This window comes from Ictidomys tridecemlineatus, chromosome 6 (assembly GCF_052094955.1).
Source record: "Ictidomys tridecemlineatus isolate mIctTri1 chromosome 6, mIctTri1.hap1, whole genome shotgun sequence".
NCBI lineage: Eukaryota > Metazoa > Chordata > Mammalia > Rodentia > Sciuridae > Ictidomys > Ictidomys tridecemlineatus.
Window position 1 is genome coordinate 140,449,103 of NC_135482.1, and position 24,983 is coordinate 140,474,085.

Consider the following 24,983-nt stretch of genomic DNA (forward strand, 5'->3'; position numbering starts at 1 on the left):
TTATTGCTTTCAATTAGGTTTGCAAATATGATAGACAAAAAACAAAGTTCTGAAAAAATATTTAGTAGAGCTTGCTTCTTACCTCTGGGTGTTGTTGTTGTTGTTGTTGTTGTTGTTGTTGTTGTTGTTGTTGTTTTAGTTATAGGTGGACACAAATCTTTAATTTTTTTATGTTTATGTGGTGCTGAGGATCCAACCCAGTGCCTCACACTTTATAGGTAAGCACTCTACCACTGAACCACAACCCCAGCCCACTCACCTCTGTTTTAAGGTGCAAATGTAAGCCTGCATTCAGAAGCTTGCACTCCAGCTGTAGAAGTGAAGTCTCTTTTATGAATGACAGCCTTGGAAATTTAAGTCCATCTGGAACACCTCAAGCATTCAATTCATTTATTAACTTATTACCAAGCTTGGCATATGAATTCTCAAACTATTAGTGAGGCAGGAATTTAAATGAAATTAGATAAACAGACTTTAATAGAACAGTGTGTGTGTGTGTGTGTGTGTATTAGAGATATTGAAAAGAGTTTTCTGTTTTTCATTTTTTAGGAGCACCTATTTATGCCTTTGATGCCATGTTAGTATTTATTAACTTTACCCTAAATTTACAATCTATTTTAAGACTACTGAAAATAAAAAGAAATGAAATAACTGTTGTGGCCAGAAGAGGGAGATCTTGCAAAAATATTTGAAGCACAAGTTTAAAATAATATTTGACTTGTACTAAGTTCATTTAAAAAAGAAAAAGAAGAAAAAAATGATTCAAATTTCAGAAATTAATGCTTTTTATAGTTTTCTATATTTAGATAAGGGCATTTTGTAAAATACTTCTGGGGAAAATGGGATATAGTAATGCATATACATAAATATGTATAAAATTAAATTATGCTATATTAAGAATTAATTATAATAAATTTTATTAATCATAAAAACCTAAAGTGAGAAAAATAAGATAAAGAAGATTTACTAGTAGATAAAATTGATCTTATTTACAATATTGTTATTTATTTATTTAAATTAAGTCCTTTTTATCAAGGAATACTACAAAAACAAATCTAAATATAATGCAGTGACATATAAAAAAGAGTCAAGGCTTCAGGCTGAGAACAATGGATCTATTGATTGAGATCTCTGAAATTATAACCGTGAGCACCAAATAAACTATACCTTCTCTAAAATTGTTCTTTAGTCAGCATAAAAGCTGACTAAACCAGAAATTGGTACCAAGAAGCAAGCGGAGTCATTGCTGTACAGAATCCAACCATGTGGTTCAGAAGCTTTTGGAGCTTTTTGGAATTTGTGGGAGAAATTTTGAAACATTTAGAGATGCAAACTGGAAAAGCTTTAGATTATATTAAGTGGAGTTTAATGGACAATTCTGGTGGGAGTTCAGAATGCCCATAGGACTGCAGACATTTAAGATAAGGCTCATGAAATTTCAGAGAAGGAAAACCCTGTTGGAAATTGGATGCGAGTCCATTCATGTTATATTTTGGTTAAGAAGTTGTCTACATTTTGCCTGTGTCCTGAGATTTTTCTGTAAGGCTGAATTTAAAGGTGATCAACTTAATCTGGCTGAAGAAATTTCTAGGCAATGTAGCATTCTGGCCAATGGCATGCATATTGCTGATGGCTTTTAGCCAAATTTATTGTGATAATCAGAAGCAGAAAACAAAGCAGAAATATTTGAAAACTAGCAGTTTGACCAAAAAAAAAAAAAAAAACTGCCAGTAAAGCTGGGGATAAGGAAGGTGTGTTTGTTAAAGCCACTAAAGAGACGCTGCTAAATACTCTACCCAGAGACAATGGGAAAGATGGCTTGAGGGCATCTCAGGAAGCGGCAAGACCACACCCATCTCAGGCTTAAAGGAGTAAAAGTTCCTTTGAGAAGAGACCAGTGGGGAGGCACCAGTTTAGCCACACAGGCACTCAGAGGATGCTGCAGCCATGGTTCCCAGAAGCTTAGCTACTGCTTGAGATGGCCACCACCTCGGTGGCAACCATATGGTGCTGGTTGTGCCAGAGTGCAGGATGCTGGTGTTAGGGAGTCATAGAGGCATCTATCAAAATTTTAGACAAAGGCCTGGGGGTGGGGGCGGGCAAGGGTTGCTGTGTTGGAGTCCCTGAAGGGTGCTTCTTCAAAGGAGATGCATGGAGATGTGAGGAGAAAGCCAAAGCTGCAAGGGAGACCCCTGAAATTAAGAGATGCCAGTATGTGGAACATCTGCCAAGAATAACTACAGGAATTAAGCAGAGACAAGCCAACAGAGAGGTGATGTGGGTTGCAACCAGCAAGGCCATAGGGTCAGAGCTACATAAGGCCTTTGGAGAGAACATCATGATGCCATCTATTAGATATGGAAAATGATAAACCCCAAAATAGTGTGGCCTGAGAAGCAGGAGTGAGGAAGAAGGCAACACATTGATAATATTGATCCTTTTTGGGTACATTCTTTCTCAGTGACAAGATAAGCCCAGGGGAGGAGAGATCCATCAAGCCTGGAATGACAGTCTCTAGCAAGAGGCCAGAGCATTGATCCTTCACAGAACAAATCTTTCCCCAGACATTTTCTCTGGCCCAATAAAGACAAATCCCGGATACTGATCACTGACCTCGGGCCCTCCATCTCACCCAGTAAGAACAGATCTCAAATTCCTGAATGCTCAAACTGACATGCTCATTAATTAAGTCACCTCTCAGTATAACCCATATAAGGACAGACTCCCCTTTTGGGCAGTGGCTCATTTTCCACCAAGAAAGTGGGTCCATCAGAGGCATGATTCCATTGCTGAATAAAGGCTTTTATGATCTGTGAAGTATGCACCTGGCTGAATCCTTTTGTGCTAACATCCTCTAAAGGACTTGCTTACCCAGCTGGGTTCTGATCTTATTTGGGTTCCATCCCTTCTTTCTGTGCTCCCATATATCTGCTTTGTGGGATACAGATATTTGATCTGTGTCTATGTATTAGATACTGTAACTTGTTTTTAATTTTTACAGGGATCAAACTAAAAGGTTGCCTTGAATCTCAGAAGAGATTTTGGATTTGTACTTTTGAGAAATTCAGCAACAGTTTATAATCTGGGGATTCTCAGAAATGAACTAAATGTATTCTATGTTATGAGATTAGCATGAACTTTTGGAGGCAAGGGACAGAGTGTTATGGTGTAGACATGAGGTGTCCCCAAAAGGTCATGTGTGAGATGATGCAAGAAATATTAGAGATAAAATAACTGGGTTCTGAGACACTTAACACAATCAGTAAATTAATCCCCTAATAGACTTTCCTGGATGGTAATAATAGGCCTGTAGTGTGCGGTTGGAGGATATGAGACATTGGAAGTATGTCTTTTGGGTATATATTTTGTCCATGGTGAGGGGAGTCAGTCTCTTTCTCTCCCTCTTTTCCTCTCAATTCCTGTTGCAATGTCCTGAGCTAATTCCTTTCCCCACATTCTTCCACTCTTCTACCTTGGCATTCTGCTTCACCTTGGGTAAGAAAACTGGAGCCAGCCAGCTATGAATTGAGACTGCAAAACTGTGAGAGCCAGGCCATATATATAAAGTTTTCCTCCCCTAAAATTGTTCTTGTTAGGTCTGTTGGTCACAGCAATGAAAAAGCTGACTAAAATTGTGTGTGTGCTCATGTATGTGCACTTGTGTATGTATGAGTTCATTCATAAAGCTGAATTATTAAATCCAGAACTTATGGGCTCTTCTTCATTTTAAAATTAGAAGGTTACATTCCTCCCAATCTCAAACTGGTACCTAGAACTCCAAAGCAAGATCAGCAGTACTTGCAACTGTGAGAAAACTTCATAGTCATTCAAACTGGAGAAAGCTGCAGACATTAGTTTGCTTATGATACTGGGATCCTTTGAGTATTGGTGCAGGAATCTGTTTTAAATACTGTAGATTAAACACTGATTAAACCTATATAGTACTAGAATCAATGTGGCATCTCCCCATTTACCTAAAAAATCTGAGCCTTCTCAACGTGGGAAGCAATGTGTTAAAATATTATTTGCGAATGTTCCTGGAGCTGACAACAGATTTACTTTCATATAATTTACTTGAGTTCTTCACTGAATCATCTAAAAATATACAACTTCACAAAGTAATTTTTAAATGTTAAATGACCTTGAATTTGAATGGTTCTCCTTATTATTTTTTATTTATATATTTATATACAGTGGAATGCATTACAATTCTTATTAGATACATATAGAGCACGATTTTTCATATCTGATTGCATACATAGTATATTCACACCAACTCGTGTCTTTATACTTGTACTTTGGATAATAATGATCATCACAGTCCACCATCATTATTTTTAATGTTACATGTTTATTTATCAAGGTAAAAAAGTAAGCAATTATTTCTGTGGGAAAATTCACCCTAATGCAGAAGAGAAAAGTAAAATATAAATATGGATACCTTTTGTATCATGTGTGAGTTACTTGTCTACAGTTCATTTCTCTGGTATGCAGAGAGGTTAGAAGGGGGAACACACTATGGGTATCATTGATATAGAGGTGTCACATGTAAAACAATATGACACACTTGAGCAGGATTAAGTATATATGCAATCAAAGCATAAAAGCATATATAAGATTAATAAACCACACAATAGTCATACTAGTTTTCTACTGAAACATAGATAATTCTAACTCTATACATAACATTTAATTTAGGAAATAAATAGGCATTCATACTGCTTTTTACCTAGTTCTGTCTAGGTATAATAAATGTAATATTACATAATAAATAAAATTAAGGGTTTAATGTTGAGATAATATTTTATTTGTTTCTTGCAGTTGTACTAGTTTCACATGTAAAATTTATTTTTCCATTTTAAAGTCCTATTTAAACAGATTTACAGGAGAAGATAAAGGGCACCAACCTATAAACTGAGAATCACATCTCTTTCTACACTTTGTTTTTGAAAATAAGGAAGAATAAACTGGGCATAGTGGTGCATAACCATAATCTCTATGGCTCAGGAGGCTGAGGTAGGAGGATCACAAGTTCAAAGCCACTCTCAGCAAAAATGAGGCATTAAGCAAATCAGTAAGACCCTGTCTCTAAATAAAATACAAAATAGGGCTGGGGATGTGGCTCAGTGATTGAATGCCCCTGAGTTCTATCCCTGGTACCTCTCCAAAAAAAAAAAAAAGAAAGAAAAGAAGGATGAACAATATAAAGGATGGAAGAGCAGCAGAATTTTATCATTCCTTTGTAGAAGAAATGAAGTAATATTACTTTTTAAGATGGTACTTTATTTATATCTAGGCATTTTAAAGAATATGATTCAAATTATCTCACACATTCATATATTTTAATACCTCTGACTAGCATTTCCAGAAAAAAATAACATTTTGGTCATCCTTAAGAATGTATTAAGTTGTGATTGCTTTGTTTTAAAAATATCTATTATCATGCATATTCACAGGCTTCATTGGAACCCCTAATAACCACTGATTTTTTTTCCTTATGAAATTGTCTTTTGGATGCTCACTCAGCCCATTGCACTATTTATGATTCCAGAGGCTATATAGTTTCCCTTGGTTAGGCTGTGTGTAAATGTCAATTCCAGAATCTAGTAACTAGTAAGTTTTTTTTTTGTATGTGTAACTTAGCTTGATAATTTGTTGAAAACAAATTCTGTTTTCCTGATGGCTCCTACTCCTTTGCTATTGGCTAGGATTTTTTTTCCCTTAAAGCATCGTAATTATTCATAGTAGTTAGGTTCACTTTGACAAAATCATACATGCAGAAATTTGATTTCAATCCCCATTCCTTCCCCCTATTTTCCTCCCACTGACCTACTCATATTCTTTTCACTCATTTTTTTATTGCTACTTTCTACATATACATGAAGGTGAAATTCCCTTTGATACATTTATATAGCACATAGCATGATTAATTAAATTCATTCGATATTTCTTCAATCTCCCTTTTCTTTCTCTCTTTCTCTCATTCTCCTTTTACTCCACCAATTATCCCTATATATTTATGATATTTGATCCTCCCTGCTTCCTGCACTGCCTTCTTTCCCTTAATTTGCTTTAATTTCCACATATGAGATAAGATATATAACTCTTGATTTTCTGAGTCTGTTATTTTACTTAGCAAAATGTTCTCTATTTTCATCCATTTATTGACAAATAAGTAAAACTCCATTGTGTATATATACAATATTTTCATGAATCAATTTATCTAATGATGGCCATCTGAGCTTATTTCATTTTTTAAAATTTTAATTTGTTACATATGATAGCATGATGCATTACTATTCATATTATACATATTGAGCACAACTTTTCATATCTCTGATTGTACACAAAGTAGAGTCACACCATTCGTGTCTTCATATACGTACATTGGGTGATGATGTCCATCTCATTCTACCATCTTCTTTTACCCTCATGCCTTCTCCCTTCCTCTTCCTCCCCTTTGCCCTATCTAGAGTTCATCTCATCCTCCCATTCCCCCACAACTCCACTATGAATCAAAGAAAACATTTGGCATTCGGTTTGGGGGAATTGGCTAACTTCACTTAGCATTATATTCTCCAACTCCATCCATTTACCTGCAGATACCATGATTTCATTTTCTTTTAAAGCTGAATAATATTCCATTGTGTGTGTGTGTGTGATATTTTCTTTATCCATTCATCTACTGAAGTGCATATAGGTTGGTTCCACAGTTTAGCTACTGTGAATTGTGCTGCTATAAACATTGATGTGATTGTGTCACTGTAATATGCTGTTTTCAAGCATATTATCCTTTTGGTATAGACTGAGGAGTGGGATAGCCGGGTCAATTGGTGGTTCCATTTCCAGTTTTCCGAGGATTCTCCATACTGCTTTCCATAATGGCTGCACCAATTTTCAGTCCCACCAGTAGTGTATGAGTGTGCCTTTTGCTGCATATCCTTGCCAACATTTATTGTTCTTTGTATTCTTGATAGCTGCCATTCTGACTGGAGTGAGATGAAATTTTAGAGTAGTTTTGATTTGCATTATTGTGAGAGGTGTTGAACAGCTTTTCATATATTTGATGAATGATTGTATATGTTCTTCTGAAAAGTGTCTGTTGAGTTCCTTGGCCCATTTACTGATTGGGTTATTTGTTGTTGTTTTTTTCTTCTTTTTTTTTTTTGGCGTTAAGATTTTAGAGTTCTTTATATATCCTAAAGATTACCTGAGCTTGCTTCTTTATTTAGCTATTGTTAATTGTGTTATATAAACATTGAAGTGGCCATATCTCTTTTGTAAGCTGATTTTAGTTCTTTGGGATAAATACCAAAGAGACAAATAAGTAGGAGTGGGATAGCTGGGTCACATGGTGGTTCCATTCCTATTTTTATGAGGATTTCCAAACTGCTTTCCAGATTGGTTGCACTAATTTGTAGTCCCACCAACAACGAATCTGTGAACTTTTCTCCCCATATCCTTGCTAGAATTTATTATTATTTGTGTTCTTGATAATTGCCATTTGATTGTGGTGATATGAAATCTTAGCATAGTTCTGATTTGTATTTCTCTGATTCCTAAAGACACTGAACATTTTTTCATATATTTATTGGCCATTTGTGTTTCTTATTTTGTGAAACATCTGTTTAGTTCTTTTGCCCATTTATTGATTGGATTATTTATTTTTAGCATTGTGTTGGGAATTAATTATTCTGGACATTAATTCACTGTCAGAAGGGTAGCTGCCAAGGATTTTCTCCCATTCTGTAAGCTTTCTTCACAATCTTATTTGTTTACTTTGCTGTACAGAGCTTTTGAATTGATGACATCCTACTTATTTTTAGTTTTATTTCTTGAACTTTAGGGGTCTTGTTGAGGAAGTTGGTGCCTGCACCTACACTATAGACTATTGACCCTATGTTTTCTTTTAGCAGTTGAAAGATTTTTTATCTAATTCCTAAGTCTTTGATGCAGTTTGATTTGACTTCTGTGCAGGGTAAAAGATAGGGATCTAATTTAATTCTCCTACATTTGGATATATCCAGTTTTTTCAGTCTCATTTGTGCAAAGACTATTTTTTTCTCCAACATATATTTTTGGCACCTTTGTTAAATATCGGATGTCTCTAAGTATGTGAGTTTATCTCTGTGCTTTCTATTCCATTCCATTGGTCTTCATGTTTGTTTTGATGCTAATACCTTGCTGTTTTGGTACCATAGCTCTGTAGTATAATCTGACATTGGATATGGTGATGCCACTTGCATCATTTTTTCTTGCTCAGAAATGCTTTGGATATTTTGACTCTGTTATTCTTTCAAATAAATGTAAGGACTGGTTTTTCTAGTTTTGTGAAGAATGTTGTTGATACTTTGATGGGAGTTGCATTGAATCTGTATATTGCTCTTAAAAGTATGATCGTTTTGACAATATTGATTTGTTTTACACAAGAACATGTAAGAATTTTTTTTAATCTTCTGGGTCTTTTTAAATTTCCTTCTTCAATATTCTATAGGTTTCAGTGTAGAACTCTTTCATCTCCTTGGTTAGATAAATTCCCAAGTTTTTGTTGTTGTTGTTGTTGTTGTTGTTGCTTGCTTGTTTTGTATTGTTTTTGAGGTTATTGTGAGTGGGATGGTTTCCTGATTTCTTTTTAGCTGATTCACTATTAAAATGTAGGAAAGCTATTGATACATATGAGTGTTGATCTATTATCCTGCTACTTCACTGAATTTATTTATCAGCTCTAGAAGTCTTCTGGTGGAATTTTTTGGGTCTTGCAGATACAAGATCATGTCATCAGCAAACAGATAGTTTGACTTCTTCTTTTCCTATTTTTGTCCCTTGAATTTTCTTCTTTTGAATAATTTCTCTGAATAGTTTAGAGAACTATATTGAATGGAAATGGTGAAAGTGGACACCCTTGTCTTATTCCTGAGTTTTAAGAAAAATGCTTTCAGTTGTTCTCCATTCACTATGATGTTGGCTTTGGGTTTATCATATATAGTCTTTACAAAGTTAAGGTAATTTCTTTCTAACTCTAGTTTCTGTAGCATTTTTAATATGAATGGGTGCTTCATTTTATCAAAGGCCTTTTCTGCACCTATTGTGATGATCATATGATCCTTGTTCTTAATTCTATGTAAGTGGTGAATTACATTTATTGATTTGCTTATGTTGAACAACCTTACATCCCTGGGATGAAGCCCACTTAATCATGGTAGATTGTCTTATTAATGTGTTTTTGAATGTGGTTTGCTGATATTTCATTACAGATTATTGCACCTTTGATCATCAGGGATATTGGTCAGTAGTTTTCTTTCTTTGAGGTGTCTTGATCTGGTTTTGGTATTTCGGTTATACTGGATTTATAGAATGTATTTGGGAGTGTTCCTTCATTTTCTATTTTATATAATAATTTGAGAAAGACTGGAGAATCCCTGTCTTGAGAATCTATTTAGTCTTGGGATTTTTTGTTTTGAAAGGTTTTTAATACAGTTTTAATTTCATTACTTGATATTTGTCTGTTTAGGTTTTCTATATTTTCCTAGTTCAATTTTGGCAGGTCATGTATGTCTAGTAACTTGTCAAAATTTCTAGATTTTCCAGTTTATTGGAGCATAAATTTTCAAAATAATTTCTAATGATCCTCTGGATATCAGAAGTGTCTGTAGTGCTATCTTCTTTCCATCTCTAAATTTATTGATGTTGCTCTTCTCTTTCTTTCTTTTAGCTAGTGTGGCTAAGGGTTTAAAATCTTATTTATCATTTTTAAGAACTAACTCTTTGTTGTGTTGATCCTATATATTGTTTTTATTTTCTCAACTTCATCAAATTTCAATTTTGATCTTAACTATTTCCTTCTATTGATGTTGGAGTTAGTTTGTTCATCTTTTTCTAAGGACTTTAAATGAAGCATAGCTTATTTATTTGGGATCTCTCTACTATTATACTGTAGGCACTCAATACCATAAATTTTCCTTTTATACTGTTTTAATACTGTTCTAGAGATTTTGATATGTTATATCTTTCTTCTCATTTGTTTCTAAGAATTTCTTGATTTCTACTCTCATCTCTTCTTTAATCCATTCTTTATTCCATAATGTTCCCTTTTCTGACTCTGAATGTTATCCTAGACAGAGGAAAGGAGAAGAATATTTGTGAACTTCAATATAATATTGACTAAAGCACCTGGAACTAAAGATCCAGTGTCCTAAATGTATTTTACAGTCAAGCTGTTCTCCGTTGAGTTGTTAGCGGGGGATCATCCTTGCACATATAAACTTTATTGCTCTTACAATTTGAAGTCCAAACAAAATCTTTGAGGTTCCCCAAATAAATTTTTAGATATCTTATGCCAGAACTGGCCTGCATGGAAAATTGCCTAACATGCAAATAGATTGTGATTTGTTTACTCATTCATTTATCATTCATGCATTTTCAAATATTTGCTAAAACAAGATTGTGTCTGAAACATTCTAAGTAGGACCTATAATAAAAAATATTAATAACATGAACCCTATTCTTGAAGAACTGACAATGTAACTGGGGTGATTATTTAACAGAGGACACACAAATAGTTTTCTAAAATTGTGGTAAGAACTTAAAAAATTATGGACTATAGATTTGGAATTAATCATATAAGAGTTCCAAGTCTGATCAATTTTATAATCTAATAAAAATATATCAGACTTAAATGGTAAATTTTAAAATTTACTTTTAAACTTCAAGTTTTGAATAAATCTTCATTCTATATAGTATGAAGTTAATAGTACAAATATGATTGTGTATAGATGGCAAAGTAAATTATTCATATATTGATTCATCAAATTTTCATGGTGTTCAAAATAAATTTGTGAAAAATCTGGAATGAATACCTGAGAGAGAAATATTTAAAATAATCTAAGTAATTACAAAAACTCTTGGGAGATCTCATTTAAAATATTCCAAAAATGAATTCATTGAAAAAATAATAAAACACAAATACTTGGTAATAATGACTTATGATATATTTAAACTAAGAGGTATATTATTAAATCACTGTATGTTTGCATTTAAATCTGAAAGCCAATAAGGATCACATAACAGCATATATTAAAACAAAAAAGAAGGGAATTTATGCAATCCTATCCAGAAAAGTTGCTTTTGCCAAACTCCAATTTGGCACCTTTATGTATCATTAACAAACTAAATTGTTTTTGAGTGTGATAAATTACAAATACAGATTCAAAATGAAACTAATAAAACTAGGTAAATCATTCAACTAAAACTAAAATTCTCTCCAGATGTCAAGTTGAATAAGAGCCTGACTTAGAGTTTGACACTAATTTTCTTCAGTGTCAAATTAAATTAGCCTTAAGAAGCATAAAATGGCTAAAAATAACCAAGAATTTTATTCCTTTCTTCTATTCCATACTATTCATTTCTTCTAGGGCTATAATGTGTTCATTGATGATTTGTCAAGTGCTCTTATGAAAAAAAGGAAGTCTTTCCCTCACTTTCTTACATGTAAAGTGTGAATTTCTGACTGAAACCAGCTAATTTTACAGATGAAGAAATTATTGTAATGGGGTTGAATGATAAAATTAAACAGTGGCAAATTTAATATCAAAACCCAAAGTAGCATACCATATGATAATGTTCTATCTCTTGAAAAGAGTTTACAAATTAATAGCTACAAACTCTTTTACCTGTATTTTGCATACATATTATACTAAATCTATACTCAGTGAAATTGAATGTGAATTTGTTTAGTGTTTTTTATTTTCTCAGGTCTCTACTCATTCTAATGTCTTTGTATCAGGTCAAAATTATGATGCAGTTGAATGTAACATGACCTGTATTCTTCATTATGACCAACTTCTTTCTCTGTAGCAAAAGAAAGTCCCATAAGTAGATTGCATGAAACTTTTGTGCTATAATATTCATGTTCACCTATTAAATCTAGCAAATAACCTATCAAATAACCATTATACTTCATGTGGGTGAGTATATTGAATTTGGTCTAAGTTTTATTCAGTGTTCCTAGAATATCTATGCATTGTAGAGTCAGAAAAACAAACAGTAATGTTTTCAATTTTTAGTGTAGGTAAATTATAATTCTCCTTTAGCAAATCAAGTGCATTTATTCAAGACTTGAAATATTTAGTGAAATTAATGTGATATTACTGCTGTTCTCACGATTTCTATTATTTTGCTGACAATCAAGTCATAGAGGCTTTCTCCCCTAGTACATATTCAAAAGACCCAATATCCAATCACATTTGGAAATTCAGAGACTGAGTACAGCATTCACACTGCTCATGAGGAACTTGTTAGGTAATATAGGGCTTTGGAGCCAGCTGTGGTTTTCTGATTGTCAAGGCTTTCTGATGACTATTAATTCCAACATGGTTCTGGGACTGTCATACAGTAAGACTTTGAAATCATTCCTAAAAATCATTTGCATATATTTGCTCAATAGGTTGCCTAAGAAAGTCTTCTTTGATTTGTACACCTTAATGTTCTGGATTAGTCCTGACTAGAATTATAACAATGAAAAGTCACAGCAATTCACCCAATTTCCATGCTCTAATCAGATCAGAGATCTGTACCTTCTTGAAAGAAAACGAAATTAAGAACATCAGGATATCTTAAAGACCTCCTGATAATCACTCTAAGTCTCTCTGGTAGCCTTTCTTCAAGTTGACTTCCAATCATTTACCAGGTTCACCAAATGTTTAATATCCCATTTATTTATTTATTTGTTTGTTTATTTATTTATTTATTTTTAGTTGCAGTTGGACACAATACCTTTATGTGTTTTTAGGTGGTTCTGAGCATCGAACCCAGGGCCTCACACTTGCTAGGCGAGCACGCTACCACTGAGCCACAACTCCAGCCCTTAATATCCCTTTTGATTTGTTCTTTGACCCAGTTGTTGTTCAGGAGCATGTTTTCTTTTTTTTCCCACATATTTGTGAATTTTCTAATTTTTCTTCTATTATTCTATTATCATGCCATTTTTGTTGGAAAAGTTACTTGGTATAATTTCAACTTTCATGAATTTGTTTTGGCTTGTTTTGTGTTCCAACATTTAATCTACTCTGGAGAAAGTGCTATGTGCTTGAAAAGAATATGTATTCTGCTCTGATGCATAGAATGTTCTATATATATCTATAGATTCATTTAGTCCATAATATTACCGCAGTCTGACAATTTCTTATTGAGTTTTTTTGTCCAGATTATTTATCCTCTGTTGAATGTGAAGTAGTGATTTAACTATTACTGTATTACTATTTCTTTTTTCAATTCTGGTAATATTTGCTTCAGATATGTTGGTTGTGTGTATATTTACAATTGTTTTATCCTCTGTGGATTGACCTCATTTCTCTGGTTATTTGGATCCCTGTGACCTTACATTGGTGTCCTTATATTTAAATATTTAGATATCTCTTCCAGTCTGTGCAGACTGGCTTTCGAAAGGAAAGCCCTTCAATTATTAGCCTGTTCAGAGAATATGAGATGGCTCTCTGGCAAGATTCAAGGGCAGGATTGACACTGTAGTCTACAGGTGAGCTGCTCTGGTACTTAGGTAAGTAGGTGAGTGGATCTCACTCTCAAGTCCAAAGAAGTCCACCTGCTGTCTGGACAAGAGCATGAGGCCTGGAATCTGAGTTCACTGTGATAAGGCTAAAGCTGAGTCTGCTTAAATGGGCCTATCCTTGGGTCTACTGGGGTGAACTTGACTAGGCCCATGGGGGTAGGCCTATAGATTGGTTCTGCAGGAGACCAGAGGCCTGAGTCTTTGAGGGCTGATCTGAAACCTAGATCCATGGGGGCAAATCTGGCACTAAAGTGAGCCTTAAGCCTGGGTATTCATGACCCATATATCACCTGACCTGGTGCCTAGGTCCATGGGAATGGGTGTGATCCTTAATCTCTGGTGGCCAACCTGATGCCAGTGCTCACTAGGGAAAGCCTAGAGCATATTTTCAAAGGGCCAATCACAGGCCTGAATCCCTGGCCACTGACCTGGAGTTTAGGTGAACTTAGAGCCTGGGTCCTTAGTAGAGGTCCTGGAGAAGGGGTCCACAGGGATTAGTATAGTACCCTGGTCTATTAGAGATGGCTTAAGTTCTAGATTCGCTGGATCTTGGAACTATAGGTGTTGGTATGATGCTAGGGTTTGTCAGGAGCCCAGACTATTGTGTCTGATCTGATTCTTTGGGGGCATCTTAGTGTTTAGGACCAAGAGGTCAGCCTGGAGGATAAAACCATGAGGAATGTCCTGGTACCAGGTTTTACTGCAGAAAGCCTGATGCCATTGCATATGGCAAAGTCTGGTCCTCACTTCACCCTTCCTCCAAAGTGCAGGGTTGTCTTTCTTCATACTCTGCTGCCTATGTTTGGGGGCAGGGTGAAATGGGTAATGTGAAACTGACTTTATCATCTTTTAATTGTATCCATTCTTGTATTTCTGCTATATTCAGGTGCTGCAATGTCTCACCTGGATTCTGTAGTTCTTTTGAAAGAATTTTTGTATGTGGATAATTGCTCAAATTGATGTTTCTGTGAGAGAATGAGGGCTGAAAAGTATTATCCCATTATCTTCCTCCTTCCTTCCCTTTGTTTCTTGTCTCCTTTTCTTCACTTTGTTCTTCTATTTCTTCTACTCTTTTTTTCTTCTTTGATTGTTTCCTTACTCATGAAATACATTTATTTTTGCATTAAATAAAATTCATATTTATGATGATAATGGTCACCATTGTCTCTGAAGAATGTTTTTAATATTTTATCACTGAGTATAATAATTATTATCAGTAAGTCATTTGACATCTTTAGCCTATTAATTATTAACTTCCTTTTTAATAATTATTAGAAATTATATTAGATTATAGACATAAGATAAATAGATGTAGACCATTTAAAGATGAGTGTAGTACCAATACTTCATTCAGAATGTGTCATGCCTAGTCACTTTGTTTAGATGTCTTTCAGTGCAATTTTTAATGTTAATAAATTCCAATGAAGTTGGGAATGGTGGCATACATCTGTAATCCCAGTGACTGGGAGGCTGAGGCAGGAAGATCGCAAATTCAAAGCCAGCCTCAGCAAAAGCAAGGCATTAAGCAACTCAGTGAGGTCCTGTTTCTAAATAAAATACAAAATAGGGCTGGGGATGTGGCTCAGTGGCCAAGCGCCACTGAGTTCAATCACTGGTACCCCTTCCCCAAAAAATCCAATGAAATAAATATATTTTTAAATGTCCTTACTGATCTTTGTCTTGTTATAGGAATTTCGTTATGCCAATTTTATGAAAGTATTATATTAACTTTATTGTTATATCTTTAACATCTTGTGTTAGAGAACAAAGGAAATAAATCAGTTGGATTATAGTCCAACTTTTCTCACAATTATTAAAAAATATTGTCCAGAAAAAATGAAGAAAACCAGGTGATCTGGGCCAATCTTTATTAATAGCATAACTAATTCACTTAAGTAAAACAATGCTATTGTGTTTTTGGGGGGCAGTTTTCTTTGAAATGAACTTAGTATTAAACCAACTCTAATTAAACCAATTAGATTAAAACCAACTCTCAATCAGGTATTCCTGATTGAGAGTTGGTTTTAATCAGTTAATATCAGAATTATGTATTTACAAGCTAGTACTTAGACATATAGCTTGTATTTGGGGGTATATAATGAAGATGTTTTATACTAGATTCACTCAATGTGAAATAATCTTCATATAACCATCATTTGACCCAGATATCCCACTCCTTGATTTACACCTAAAGGACTTAAAATCAGCGTACTACAGTGATGTAGCCACATCAATGTTTATAGCAGCTCAATTCACAATAGCTAAACTCTGGAACCAACCTAGGTGTCCTTCAATAGATAAATGGATAAAGAAATGTGGTATATATACACATAATGTAATATTACTCAGCATTAAAGAAGAATGAAATTATGGCATTTACCTATAAATGAATGGAGTTGGAGAATTAAATGTTAAGCAAAATATGCCAATACCAAAATAACAAAGGTCGAATGTTTTCTTTGATATGTGGATGATAATTCATAATAAGAGGAGAAAGGCTAGAGAAGAATAGAATTCCTTTGGATTATGCCAAGGGGCATGAAGAGAAAGGAGGGGGTAAGAAGCATAGTAGAATGAGTCAGACATTACTACCTTATGTACATACATAACTACAAGACTAGTGTGATTCTACATCACATATAGTTAAAAGAATGAGAAGTTGTGTTCCATTTGTGTTCAATGAGTTGAAATGCATTCTATAACTAATGCATGTATAACTAATTAAAACAATATTTTTTTTAAAAAAAAAAAGGAACTTAGCTTAGGGAAAAAAAAACAACCCAGAGTGGATCAAATACTTAGGAATTGGACAATATACTTTATAACTGCTAAAAGAAAACAGGGTCAACACTTGAACTTATTGGTACTGGTTTGATTTCCTTAACAAGACCCCTGAAGCTCAAGGAGTAAAGTAAAGAATCAGAAAGCAGGAGAGCATCAAATTTATAAGATTATTCACAGCAAAAAAAATGAGAGCATTAAAAGAGAACCTACAGAATGGAAGAAAATCTGTGCCAGTTATTCCTCTGACAGAGGATTAATATCCAGAAAATATAAAGAATTCAAACAACTTAAAACAAAAATTAAATAAATAACCCAATTAGTAAATGGGCAAAGAAACTAAATAAGTAAGTAGGCATTTCTCAAAAGAAAAAATATTTAATATTCCTAACGCTCAGAAAAATGAAAACCAAAACTACATTGATATTTCATCTTACTCCAGTCAGAATGACAATCATTAACAATACAAATAATAAATATTGGGCTGGGGTTATGGCTCAGTGGTAGAGTGCTTGCCTAGCATGTATGAAGCACTGGGTTTGATTCTTAGCACAACATATAAATAAATAAAATAAAGGTTCATTGACAATTAAAAAATATTTTTAAAAAATAATAATAAATAAGGATGTGATGGGACTACAAATTTGTTTGATGACCTTGTAGAGCAGTATGGATATTCCTCAAAAGACTAGAAGTGGAAACACCATATGACCAGATACACTCCTTGGTACCAATCAAAAAAAAAAAAGAACTAAAATCAGCATACTGTAGTGATATAGACGTTTAGTATTCATAATAGCACAATTCACAATTCAGACCTACCAAGGTTCAATAACATATATACAACTTCCATTTAATGTTCTATTGCTGTTTTATACATCTGACTTTACGGCTTTCTGGGTCAGATAACACCCAGTTCATCATGGAAATTTCAAAGTCACATGGTAAATTTGTTACCTGTGATTAAACATTCAGTCTTCACTAAGGTTTAATAGCAAAGTAACAATTGTCTCTTAAAGACCTTAAAGACCCTGCAGGGTGATGATGATGGCAGGGTCTTACTCCAAATCCTAAGAATCTGATGCAATTATCTATGGGGGCCTTCAAAAAACTCCAAAGAGCATTCCTCTCTGTCATGACTCCTCATTGAGTCTATTGGATCAAATGGCCCAAGTAGCAGAGCAGCCTGCACATGACCTGGATCTGATAGAGCCTTCTTTTTCTATACCTCACTCAAAATTAACATATTTTAAGTAATTCTAGAAATAGGAAAAAGAAATAATAATATGTGAACACATTGGGAAGAAATAAAGCAGTATCTCTTCTGCATGATCAATTAATTATGCAGAAAATTCAAAGGATTTAACCAAAACAATGTTGGAGCTAATTAGCAATTACAGCAGAGTTGGAGGTTATGATGTTAACCCACAAAAGTCAATTCTCTTTTTTGTATACCAGTGGGATTTCAAATTAAAAACAAAATCCTATTTACATTTGCATCATTCAAAATTAAATACTTAGGCATAAATCTAACAAAAAGTATATAGGATATATATGAGGAAAACTATAAAATACTCTTGAATCTAAGAACTAAATAAATGAAGAGATATTCCATGTTTATTGATAGGAAACTCAAATGTTGTAAAAGTGTCTGTTTATCCCAATTCAAGCTACAAATATAATATAATCTCAGACAAAATCCCAGCAAGTTATTTTACTTGTATTGATAAACTGATTATGAAAGTTATGCTGAGAGAAAAAAGTATCTGAATGGTCACTGAAACACTAAAAGAGAAGAACAAAGTTGGAGGGATGGTGCTACCTAACTTCAGCACTTATTTTAAAGAAAAAGTAACAAAACAGTGTGGTATTTGTGAAAGAATACACAAGTAGATGGATGGAACAGAATTGTGAGCTCAGAAAGAGATCCACATAAACATGATCAACTGAGGTTTGAAAAAGGAACAAAATCAATACAATGTAGACAAGATCATCTTTCAACAAATGGTACTCTACCTGGGATTGTATATGCAAGGAAAAAAGAGGGAAAGAGAGAAGAGAAGGAGAAAAAAGGAGAGAGGAGAAAAGAAGAGACAATAAAAAATATAGACACAAAACTCATACCTATCTCAAAGTATGACTGAAAATAGTTTCAGATATAAAAATAAAATATAAAATCATAAAACTTCTAAAATATAACATTGGAGAAAATCTAGATAATTTGGGATTTGATGATGACCTTTTAGTTGTAACACAAAAAGTGTGGTCCATGAAAGAAATAACTGTTAAGCAGTATTTCATTAAAATTAACGTTTTCATGCACAAGGCCCTGGGCTCAATCTCCAGCACCACAAAGAAAAAAAATTACATTTTCTGTTCACAAAAGACCTTGTTAAGAGAATAAAAAGACAAGACAAAGAGCAGAGGAGATATTTGCAAAAGTCATTTTTCCTAGAGGATTGTTATCCAAAGCATGCCTGAAATTTTTTAAAGTCAATGATGAGAACACAAAATGTTAAATTATAAAATGGATGAAAAACTTTGATACAGACCCTCAGCAAAAAAGATAGATAGATGGTGCTTTAGTGCATTTTATTCTGCTCTAAAAGAATGCCACAGACTGAGTAAATAAATCATCAACAATGGATTTGCTTGGTCTTGGTTCTGGAAATTGAGATTATTGAGGAGGTGCCTCTGGTGAGCGTCTTCCTGATTCTGTGTCACAACCTGGTAAAAGGCTGAAAGTATCACATGGTGAAAGATCAAAAGACAGTGAAAGAAAATGAGAGTAGAAGAGGTTGAACTCATCAGAACTAATTAGTAGTCTACTCCAATGTTAACTGACACCAAGAAAAGCAGCCTCAATCCATCCAGGAGGATTAAATGTAAACTTTAATCATTTCTTAAAGGTCCTACTTTTAATATGATCATGACAGCAAATAAATTTTACCATGAATTTTGGAAGAGACATACATTAAAATTAAAACACCTATTAAAATGGCCAAAAACCAGAACTTTGACAGCACCAAATATTAGCAAGAATGCTAAGTCATAAGCTCTTTCATTCATTATTGCTAGGAATGCAAAATTATACAGCAACAGTTTGATACTTTCTTACAAAACTAAACATATTCATGCCATATAATACAGCAAGTAGGCTTTTTATTCAAAGGAGTTAAAAACTCATATCCATGCAAATACCATCCATCGTGTGGGGTTTTTTTTGTAGCAGTTATATCCCTAATTATGAAAATCTGGAAGCAACTAAGATGTCCTTCAGTAGGTGGTGAGTGAAAAAATAAACCTTTATAAATAAACCTTTATAAAATGAATGAGCTATCAAATGGTGAAAAGACACAGAGAGAGTTTCAAAGGATACTACATTGTGGAAGAAGCCAATTAAAGTCTAAATACTGTATAATTCCAATTATATGACATTCTGAAAAGGGTAAAACTGCAGACAGTAAAAATATCCATAATTGTTCAGGGTTAGAGCAGAGAGAAGGATGTCAGAGCACAGAGGAGGTTTAGGGAAGTAGCTGATATGGTACCATAACAGTAGATACATGACTTTATACATTTGTCCAAATCCATAGAATGTACCAACAGTGAACCTTAATATAAACAATGAACTTTAGGTGCATTAGAATGTGTCATGTAGGTTCTCCAATTCTATCAAAGGTACCACACTGGTGGGTGACGTTGATAACATGGAAGAGCAAAGGGCTATGTAGAAATTCTCTGTACTGTAGTTAGTTAATTTTATTGACAACCCCAAACTGCTTTAAACATAAAGTATATTTTAAAAATTACAAACAGTCAATGCAAGGAAAGTATTATATTACAAATCATGTTGCAAGGGTCAGTGACACCTGGTAAGGTGAACAGACCTTGTCATGACAAGCTTTCCTGTACACCTAGCAGCAGCTGACACAAGAAGAGATACAATTTACATGACAGCATGACAGAAATGAAAGACCGAATGGAGAAGATCTTCCTAGAGTATAAAAGTAGACACTTGTTAACTCGAAAACAGATGATAGGTTTATTGAAAAGATTTAAAGCGAGTAATTTTGAAATGTGAATTACACATTCCTGCAAGAGTGAACAGAAATAAAAAATGAAGTTAAAGGATCTAAATTGCTTTCTACTTTGAATAATTTCAGAGAGTGCTTTTTTTTACAATTGATATAAAATGTTGTGATAGAATAAAGTCACTGTTCTACTGATATCACCATGAGACAAAAAGGAAAAGACATAGTCATGCTGAGGGTCAAGAAGACAAAAAGTAAGATTTATTGGTAGTACCAGGGCAGAGTGTTTCATTTAGTTATGACTGGATATTTATTTTATTTATTTATATTCATATTCTCTGACGAAGAGTGATTCATCCACCTCTGCTCTCTATAACTATCTTGTTTCTTTATGTTGTCATAACTTTCAGATTGCCACACAGACATCAGCATACCATACAATATACTTTCAAGATCTCCATAGAGCAAGCAAAAGATCCTTTAAAGATGTGAATCACATTGTGTCCTTTATCTGAATGGAACTATGTAATGTTTTACATATACTTAGCATAAATTTCATATTTCTTACTTTGGCCCACAAGACCATTCATGGAATCACTCCTGCCAATTACAAAAATGTCACCTACTCATGGACCTTGTCCTCAGTCATTAAGCTCCAACCCATTCTTTGTTCTGATCCTGAAAATGACAAGCTTATTTATGTCCAGCTGCCTTCCCTTCATGTAATCACCTCCTTCTATCTTGTGTATTCTTCCTTCAAATATTCACATAGTTAGCAGCTTGTTCTAATTCACTTATAAAATTAAATATAATTTCTTCTCCTAAAAACTCAGACTAAAAATATTCCATTTATGTCACACTTTTGATTTCATTTTAGAACTTGATATTATTTTCTGACCATTAATTTTTACTTCTATTGTTATTTACCTTCCACTTTTATCCAGCACTCTGCTTACACAGACTTTGTCCACAGTGATATCTTATAATATGTCCTGAAATAGTTTATATGGTATGGTACTATAATGGTAGATACATGTCTTTATACATTTGTCCAAATCCACAGAAAGTAACAACAGTGAACCTTAATATAAACTATGGACTTTAGTTGCATTAGGATGTGTCATGTAGGTTCTTCAATTGTATGTGGGAAAAAAAAACTGACAAGGAAAACATTCTGGTAATTCTGGCAAGAATACAGCAATAAATATAATCACTAGAATCCTGCAATACCAAAACTAGAAAATAGTAGCTGCAGAAATTATAAAATAAGCTCCTAAGAAGCCTCCTTCTGATTAGAACCAAACACTCTGAGGCTAGTAAACCAATAAACTTAGCACTCTTTTGATGTTTGTATATGTGAGCACCCTTTCCAGCAATCATTTAAGCCCCTAGACAAAAGCACTTGAGTGGCAGCCCTCTGTCAGGATCCCTATAGCAGGGTGAGAGTTTTGTTTCATTTCATCACTTTGGATAGATCTTACTCTTTAGCACTCACCCTTTGTTGTCTGTGGATTACATACTTCCAGTTGTTGAGACAAGTTGTTAAGAAGGAATCACTGACAATCTGCTGCTGAACCTAACACCAGCAGTTGTTGCCTGTTGTGGAACTAAAAGAGCTCTAGCAAAAATGGACCTTGAGCTGTAACACCAGAAGGCCCTATAAGAGCAGAAAATTCAAGTTCATCTGCAGTAAAGTAATCAAAGTATGTGGACATGAAAGGATGTTGGATAATTGGACAGGTAAAGTGGGCTTTTATTAGCTATAATAAAACAAATGGATTACATTTTTAGGTAAGTAGAGAAGAGATTTAATCTAATTTAGAATTTTATGATTATTTTCCCTGTTATGTGTGAAATAATTTATAAGTAGGTAAGAGAAGAAACAGAAATACAGACTGAGATGCTAATGTAGTGAGGTCACAGACAAATAAGTGGTGGTTACTTGAGCTGAGTTGGTAGCAGTGGACAGGTAGAAAAGCAAAGAGTTACAAAATTTATTCTAAGAACAGAACTGACAAAACTTGCCAATAGGTTGCAAGAAAAGAGTTATAAAATTTTTAGATTTATTATGGATGATTATTTCTGGCTTAAACAGTTTGATAATTGCACTAAAACCAGAAGAGAATAAATTTGGATAGGTCAGTGGAGCTTACAATTGCATGCCCACATATTACTTTAGAGATCACTATAAACATCAAAGCAGAGACGTTAAGTGCCCAGTAGAATATATAAATGGGGAGTAGCAGGAGAAGACTACATAGGAAAGTTCACTGTGATAGTTAAAAGAATATGTATGCAATTTAGATGTGGAAAATGGTGAAACTACCAATAATAAAAGGAAAATGGAGACAGAGAATAATTCCTTTCACATTACTCAATAATGTGGTATGGTGCACCATTTAGAAGTAAGGCAGAAAGATTGGAGCCAATGAGAAGCATTTGAGAAGAAATAGTAAAGAAGGCACATCAGCAGATGCTTGAAGTTCCATAGAAACAGAAATGAGAATTTAAGGAAGGAAGTAAAGGTTGATTCTGTAAAATCAAGTAGCAGAACAAAGTGAGGCCAGAGAAGATTCCATTCAATTTTTCAAGAAGAAAGTCCTAGTGTCTTTTACAAGTTATTTTCACAGACTAGTTAGAAAACATGCAAACTAGATTATAATAGGTAAATAGTGAATTAATACCAAAAAAGTAGGGGCAGCTGTTTTGAGAATTTAAGGTTAGAAAAACCATATAGCATGAAATAATACTTGCAAAAGGATGAGATATCAAAGAAAAATTATGACCTTTTTTTTGTTTGGTTGCTTTGCTTGTTTTCTTTTAAAAGGAAATTTCAGAGTTAATTTTTATCTGTGATAATAGATCCCAAAAAAGGCAGAATTGATCATGTAATCGTGAAGAGAATAGAAAAAGAAAAATTTCCCTTTCCAAGGAAAAGAAGAGAGGATCTAGATAAAAGCTGGGAGGATTAGCTACTGACAGAAGGAAAGACATATGAACTTGTAATCATAGAGGAAGGAGAGCTGCAGATGTCCGGCAGCAAGTAGGGTGCAGTTACTGATTTGGAGGTGGTGAGACAAAAAAGGATCTCAGCTGAAGGTTTCCATTTTATTTTTTTTAATTTTATCTTATTTTTATTATAAGTTATACATGACAGTAGAATGTATTTTGGCAGAATTATGCATACATAAAGTATAACTTATTCCCTTTCTGGTAGTTGTTCATGATGTGGAGTTTCCCTGGGCGTGTATATAAATACAAATATATAAATACTAGGAAAGTTATGACAAGTTAATTCTACCGTCTTTCCTATTCCCCTCCCTGCTTCCCTTCATTACCCTTTATCTAGTCCAATCTATTTCTATTAGTCCTCCGCTTGTTTGGGGTTAGTATCCACAAATCAGCCTTTGGTTTTTCAGGATTGACTATTTTATGTAGCATGATATTCTCTATTTCCATCCATTTACCTGCAAATGCCATATTTTTTTTCTTTATGACTGAGTAATATTCCATTGTGTATATATACCATAGTTTCTTTATCCATTCATCCATTGAAGGACACCTAGGTTGTTTCCATAGCTTGGCTATTTTGAGTACAGCTGCTATAAACACGGATGTGGCTGCATTACTATAGTATGATGCCTTTAAGTCTTTGGGGTTTAGATAGAGGAGTGTGATAATTGGGTCAAATGGTGGTTCTATTCCAAGTTTTCTAATTAATTTCCATATTGTTTCCCATAGTGGTTGCACCAATTTGCAGTCCCAACAACAAGGTATGAGAGTACTGTAACCCAGCCTAAAGCAGGATAATCAGCCAAGGATAAATATTGACCTTACAGGAGGTTGAACAATGCCTGCAATAGTCCCCTTGGAATTTAGGAAAGGAAAATCATCAGTTATGTATTGGAGTTGTGTGTCCCTGTGAGATATGTGCTGCTTTAGTGATGTGCATCTAGTCACACAGGGTGTTTGTGACTGGGCACAGTTATAACTTATTTTTCTTCCCTTGTCCCTTCTTTTTACTGCACAGGGATCACTCTGGTCAATTTCTTGACATCTCCTCTTTCCTGGGAAGGCTTCACTTTTCACACATGTTATTTTTACTAGGGAAAAGTTATGAGTGACAATTACATCAACCAAGGTTTTACCTTAGGGTATTAGGATAGTTATATGAAGCAAATTACGCTACTTATCTGAGTGAAAGTATTTTACAGAAACAGTGGTTGTGGGGTTTTTTTGTTTTGTTTTGTTTTGTTTTTTTTGCTTAAGGGACTATTATATACATATATTACATATATATAAGACGTGCAAATGTAAAACATGAGTTATTTTGAAATTATATATCAGTGTATACCTTTACCTTGAGAACATTATACCTCTTGGAGAATTAAGCATGCTGTTCACAAGTGAGTATGTAATTTCAGAGTATTTTTTCCTCCCCTTTGTCAAGCAAACTCATGAGAAAGACACAAGCATAAGATTTGAGGACACTTTCTGAAGTAAAGTTATAATGTTTTTACTTAGAATCTAAGAAAAAAAAGGATATTAAGAAGAAGCTGGTTATGAGAAAGAAAATGGAAAGTTAAGAAAGGAGAAAGAATTTT